Here is a 7,355-nt window from a genome sequence, read left to right as displayed (position 1 = left end):
TAATTAATCACAAACAAGGAGCGGAAAAACAAAGCAGCAGGGTTGAAGGGAATATTGGAAATGATTTGATGTACTAAAAATCAAATATTCTTTTAAGAGCGTTCATGCTGTGCCCGTCTGTATCACGTAATGTCCCAGTGAAAATTGCAGTTTTAAGAGATATGAAGTCTACTGCCCGTCCCTGGTTAATCAAAGCTTCTATTGACATCGGAAGTCTAACAGAGGACGTGATAGAACGGCTCAGGGTGTGTCTCTCTGTGTGTGTGTGTGTGTGTGTGTGTGTGTGTGTGTGTGTGTGTGTCTAGGGGACTGGGTAATCCACTCATACTCTCATCTCTTTGAGTGACAAACAAAGGCGATAGCACCGTCTACGTGTGGAGATAGAATGATTAAAGACACTATATGTAAGTGTGTGAGTGACAGAAAAAGAGAGTGAGTATGGAGATGGAAAAGTAAGCGTGTGTGTTAGAAATACGTCAAATTGGTGCCTGCAGGTCACACGTAAGTTGACAGTTTAGTTCAAATTCAACACAACGAATACCACTGAGTGTGTGGCTTCACCCGTATGATTCATCAGGTGTTGCAATGCTAAGATCCACTTTTGACTTTGGATGTGGTCAGACCGTTAATGTCAGGTTTAGGAAAATAAAGTTACAGAGTGAGCAAAAGTTCATATTACAAACTTCTGCTGTAGTAGAGGGTTCTTCATTTATTTATATCAAATCATCGAGCGGTCATGTTTTTAAGATGCTGGTCATTTTTTGGAAGTGCATCAAATTGGCTCTTCACTTAAAAAACAGCCTGGTTTGTATTTTCAAATCCTGGCACTTCATAAATAAAAGTACATGAATTTGTACAGTCCTTAATTGTAGCAAAATCTCAAAGGGCAGCACACTGGTTCTATATTAATGCTATAAATAAACACAACATTCCCTCGACCCTGAACTCTCAGTTGATAAGAGCAATTGCACAAACAGGAAGAAGAAAAAAAAGGATGTAATGGATGGAATCTTGAAGAGCCGACAAAAATTAGATGTACATTTGAAAAAATATATACTTGAGGCATCTGAGTGCTTTGATCACTCCGTGCACTTTTCACTCGTTATTTTGAACAAGAACATGTTCTGGGCAAATCTGAAAATAAATACTCAATAACAATGAATATGGGGTAGAACGGAGAGAGGGAAACAATAACTACGGCAAGTGAGAGTCAGGGGGAAAAAATAAAATGATGAACATGTTTATCTTTAGTGAGCCAATGTGAGTCTAAGATATTTGTGATTTAAAAAACTGAAATTTTAGTAGCTTGTCACAACGGCTTTGCTTTCATTAAAAAAATAAAAAAATAAAATACATTTGGGGCAAATCACCTAAATAAATCTCAGATTGGACACTTTCCAGTTGGTTTGATTTCAGAATAACAGTTGTGCTGAAAGGTAAACCTAAAGCAGCTGTAACTACTTTTTATACCACGTGGGCATCACAGTAGCTGTAAACCCGTCTGTGATGTAAACAGTGTCATGCTGTATTTTAGGGCCGAGTGCTATGGCCAAAAATCATACAGAGATAAGAATGTTCATATCAGTTGATATCGGTAATTATCAGGATAAATGTCATTTTATTTTTTCTTATTAGTTAAAAGACAGATTTTTTGCTCCTGAGTGAAGGTTGTGTTTTTAACTCTTCTTTATAAACACTGAATAAACAGCAAAACATTTCACAAATGTGAGGTTGATCAATTATGTGTTAGACCTCCTCGCTGTGCTTACACTATGCGTAAGTATTATATCAATATATATTTAACCTTTGTGCTATTGCTATTGATGAAAATGATATTGCGATAGTTATTACTCTTGTTGAGGGTAGAGGACAGAGGATGTCGCACCTTGTTATGCCCTGAGACAAATTGTGATTTGTGAATATGGGCTACACATATAAAATTTGATTGATTGATTATTGATGTTGTTTTATCACCCAGCCCTAATTTATTTCCTCAGAAAGCCAGCAGAGTAACATTAAAATCATGTCAGTGACCACATGAGGAATTAAAGCCCCATTTCTCCCTCTGGCTGTTTTAATCATTACATCCTGAGGGAAATAGCGGGATACTCTGGTGCTAAATGCTAACTTAGCCTGATGTAAGGTGTTGAGCTGGTAGCGTTCAGTGGGTTTGTTGGTGGCTTTTTTTGTTTTGGGTTAAAAAAGCTGAACGGCTCCTCAGGGCTGAGATCCTGGTGACAAAAGTCGAAAAGTTGCGTGAGTTGAAAGATGCAGAAACAGACAAAACATTTGCGACTTCCTGCCCATTTTCTTCTTCTCTTCGTTGTTAACTGTAAGACAGAAAACAGGCCATCTAACTTTAACTTATAAATCAACCCACTCAAACAAAAGAACACAAAGGATTAGAATCACTATTGATACATCACTGATGCTCTCTGCTTATCGTGTGGCTGTAGACCTGTTGCTCCATTCTCAAAGGCAGCTGTAGTGACACTTCCTGTGCATAATATCACGCCTTGGCAGGAGTCGGCAGCGTGATTGCGGATGGCAGCAAAAAAAAAGAAATCCTTCTTCTCCCAGAAAGCTCCTCTCAAATCCTGTTCACGACCTGGCAATAAAGAACCAAAGAAATGAAGAAGCCATGTTTTCCCCTGTATACTGCTGGCTGGCGCGAGAGAAGATTTCCGGCTAAATACAGAATAATGAAGCATTAAGGTCTGGGGCAGAGGAGGGTAATAATAAGAATGAAGAGGGGGAGGGGGCTGTGGGGTACGACGGGAGAGGGGACAATAGTTTCCCGAGGAAAGAAAGATTGAGGGAAGGAAGGGGGTGGGGGGGGGATAAGACTGGTGGCTTATCCTAGTTACTGGGGGAGGATTAAGTGATATGCCACTTTGGTTTGGCCAATGCGAGTGTGCATGCATGCCTACACACACACAAACAGGCCTGTGCACACCCCTTTCTCCCATTCAGATGCACTGTGAGAGATGCACACACATGCAGGCGTGTGCTGAGAGGGGTTAAGGAGCTGCGTGGCCCTCTGAGCCAGTCTTACTGGGCTGTAATGACTTTAGAGGGTGTCGGATTCTTTTTATCCACCCGTCTAAGCAGGAAGGAGGGAGCTATCATCTTCAAGCTGCCTCTAAAGGCCTCAGTGGACTATCCCTCCGCTCACTCCTCTTTTTCTACCTTCCCAACTTCACCAGCCCCCCCCCCCTGTCTTTGCCCTGTTCCTCCCAGATGAAAAACTTTGTCCTTGACAACCTTGACCTATTTTCCTCATTCCCTTTCTTTACTCTGTCTCTCTGTGGTGCTGTGGTTTGTTCAGGCTTCTGCTTTTCTTTTTGTTTCCTCTCCTCCTCCATGACAGTGCAGGGTTCTTGAACTGCTCCACCCTAAGTCTCAGCCAGAGTTTCCCTCCAGACACATGGGTCAGGTCCCCTGCTGCTTCTGGCCCCTCTGGTTATCTTTCCAGCATCCTCTGTGTGCTTTCTCTCGCTGGATGAAACAGAGAGAGTTTCTCCCTGGAGGTCAAATAGAGTCAGAATACTCAGTGCAGCATCAAGGATGAACTGATGAAGGCTGATTTCACTTCATATAATCAAAGGAAAAGACGCAAAACAAATTTCAGACTAAAAACTACGAATATGACCAAAAAACTACTGCAGATGTACCAAGTCAATATGTGGTTTAGGGGTAGATTAGATAAATCAGTATACACGCCATAGCCGTTAAATCTGTGTAATTATAATTATAGCATGCGATCATCTTTCTTCATGTACTCTCTTTACCCATAATATGTGTCTGTAGTGAAAGGTCTAAATGATATCTCTGTATTTTTCATTTTTTATTGTATTTCTTTCATTTTTATTTTGTACGTATCCGTGGCTCCTTTGTCTAACTCTTTATGACTCTCTGGTGCTGTAACAAGCGAATTTCCAAGGCATGGGATCAATAAAGTTAATATCTTATCACATGTTTGTATCTGCAGACCATAAATTCACAAGGAGGAGGCAGGGTTTATGACCTCTACTGCAGCCAGCCACCAGGTGGCGATCAAGATGCTTTCGCTTAAATTTTGGCAAGCATTCACGTTGGAGGTCTTGTCTATGACACACACACGTTTGTACTTATATCTTAGTAAGGACAGTCATTGACATAATACATCCCCTAGCCACTTACCCTAACCATAGCCATCCAAACTAAATGCCTTACCTTAACCCTAAAACCAAGTCTTAACCCTTAAAACAGCCCAATGTCCTCACTCTGTAAGGTCTATGCTTAAAATGGTCCTCACTAAGATATAAGTACACACACACACACACTTTCCCACTTACTATGGGATCTAACCAGTTTTGAATTGAGGTCCTGAGATGCAGCATGTGAGAAATAATTTGAGGCTTGTTGTGAAGTGCTGTGCATAATGTGTCTTGGCACTTTAACACCACCTGTAGATCAATGACAGTGTGAAACCGTTGGTAGGAATGCGAATGGCATCACCCACACGTGTATGTGCGTCTTTGCGTGTTTGAACAATATGAACAAATCAGGGATCTACTCACAGAAAAGCTGCTCTGTGGTGCGACTACTTTGACAAAACCTAAGTACAGCAGCTTTGCATTCTGTGAAATCTGTAACGACTTAAGTGCTGATATAAGTTTATAAGTACAGCGAACGCAAACAAAACACTCACCTCTCACTTTCCTGTTTCTCCTCGTTCCATGCTGAGGCTCCATTCATCCAACTGCTCAGCTGAGCTGCGTGTGTTTCTGTGTATGGTTGGTGATTGTAGTGGGGGGTCTAATTCAATTCACTCGCAGCCAGTTCCAGTTCACATTAACACAGTTTAATAAAAGACTATTCAATTAGCGAGAGAGCTCCATGTGAGTGTGTGCTGCATGCAGAAACAGAGTGGTGACTGTCAATGATGCAGCCACACACTCCAATTAGGCTCACTGTCGACTTATCACATACAATGCCAAGTTGGCCGAGGGGAAAGAGAAGAAAAGAGGAGAGGGAAACGGCGAGGGACGGAGAAAGGTGCAGGGAAGATACTTCGGCAGCGGGTGAACGCCAGTGAGACGCAGGTGTGCATGTGTGAGAATGTGTGTTTGCATTTTATCAAAAAGGACATGAATTCTACAAGTGTGTAAATTCTCTTTAAATTGATCCCCATTCAGTCTTTACAAAGGGCAGCGGTGTGTCAAAGTCTGACACCACACCTCTCATTGGCTGACACCCCTTCAGCTACAGAAAGATCCACTGACAATCAGTGTTTCACGAGCCGAACAAAGGAGACGACTTGTAGCTACAAAAACACAACATTAGGCTCCGTGGCCGACTGTCAGACTCGTCTCCAGCTCGAGCTACAGGACGTCTGACGTGTTAAAGCTGCGGCAACAACTCGCTTTCCAGACAAACACCTGCACTTAAGCAGGTGGAAAAAAGGAAGACAATTACTATGTGTTGTGCTGGTGAGTGAGAATAACACACACACACACACACACACACACCCTCTGCTTTATGCACATTTTCTGCAAGCCGTTATAGTCAACTCGGCCCAGTAATTGTCAAGGACTGGAAATCAATAGTGGCGCATTGAAAGGCGTGAGCAGCCATCTTCTAACCTCGCACCATGCAGCTGTCTCCCTCAGTCAAAGCTGGGCTAGTTACCATGGAAACCTCAATCCCATGTCTTTCACAGTAATAAGGCGGGAATAGAAAGGCATGGCACTGAAGGTGCGGGGCTGACATGGAGCCGGAGGAGGAGGAGGAGGGAGTGAAAAATAAATCAAGTTCTTAAGAGATTCTGTAAAAAAAATAGAAAATACGGGCACAGAGAGTTTCAGCTGTGACTCATGTCCTGTGATGAGACTCGTTCGATCGAACAAACCTCAGCTTCCTAAAAAACAACATGAGCCCTCCATCAAGATTGTGTTTATCTCATTTCATCAGCAAACCACATTCAAAACATCTCATAAAGCCCAGTGTCCCTTTCTTCTCTTCTTCACCCATTGTGCTCTCTTAGCCAATATATTTGTGAAATATCCCTGATATTTCTGTAATTCAGCCAATTTAATTAAAGTAGCTGGGTTTTCTAATAAAAGCAAAATGGCAGATAGCAGTGCCCAGGCTTTTCAGGAGCTTGTTTAATCAGAGAATTGCTGAATGTTAGGAGGCAATAACAGATTGAATAGAGGCTGGTATTTGTAAAGAAATGTCACGGAGAGAGATGGGAGATGAGAGTCACTGGCTGAAACCTCTAATATGGTTCCAGCTTTAATATACGTAATATGTGCCTCACGTCTGGTAGGTGAGAGCCGGCCTAATCCCTGGTGAGGAAGAGGAGTCCGTGGTCCAAGGTGTTCATTGACTCACTCAAGAAACAGGACTGATGGACGAACGCTCTCCTAAATCCATTCCTTTATCCTTTCATTAGTCTCTGTCTCTGTACTAGAGATCTACAATAGAGCAAATATTGTATGGATCTGTCAGTAGCACTGTGCAGGTTATGTCCTGATCAATGCCTCGGCAGCACGCGGGAGTCAAACTGTGATCAATAGATCACTCCTCACAGCTATCATTAACAAATACACTCTACTACATTCATATCGACTGCCACTTGTGTGAATGTGGATTTATATCCAGGCGCAAGTACGTGGGCATATTATAAGTCCATTAATATTCTCTGTGGGTCTGCTGTGTGTAAGTGTGCAGTGTGTGTGTGTGTGTGTGTGTGTTTGTCCGATAACAAGCCTCTGTCATTCCGAGGGTGGCCAACCATGTCCATATATAAGTGGAAATGCATCTTAACTGAGTCCCACTCTCGTTCAGACACACACACACAGGGAGGGGGTTAAGAGTGTGTGCACAGAGTAGTGCTGCGAGCTGTAGCTCTGTGTGCTGACCTTCAGGGTTATCTGGAAGGCTCCTCCACACCTTGCTGCGAGCATCAACCCCTGCTGTCACCATGGAAACACAGCTAGCAGGGACAATATGTGGCCTGTCCGGTGGTGTGTTGCTCACGTGCACGCATTTCGCGCTAGCACCCTTACGTGACGACACACACGTACGTGCATGGGTTCACTATATAGACAGGGACACGCACACACACATACGCGCACATATTAATACATGCACACTTCACTATTCATCTGTCCTCCACTTCATTTATCCCTCATTTCCGTCACTTTCCTCTGCCGTCGCTCTCACTTGATAAAACCATGAGCACGGCAGACAATCAAGCCCCTGGGCCTGCACAGCATGGTGAGGAAGGTGCACACGACCCCATTTTCAGTAGTGGAAGCATTATTAGCGTGCTGTGAGAGACAGCCATACGCCACCACACCCCACGA

Source organism: Hippoglossus hippoglossus, chromosome 5, assembly GCF_009819705.1.
Source record: "Hippoglossus hippoglossus isolate fHipHip1 chromosome 5, fHipHip1.pri, whole genome shotgun sequence".
Classification (NCBI taxonomy): Eukaryota; Metazoa; Chordata; class Actinopteri; order Pleuronectiformes; family Pleuronectidae; genus Hippoglossus; species Hippoglossus hippoglossus.
The sequence above is the reverse complement of the archived record's forward strand: the minus strand, read 5'-3'. Positions refer to the sequence as shown.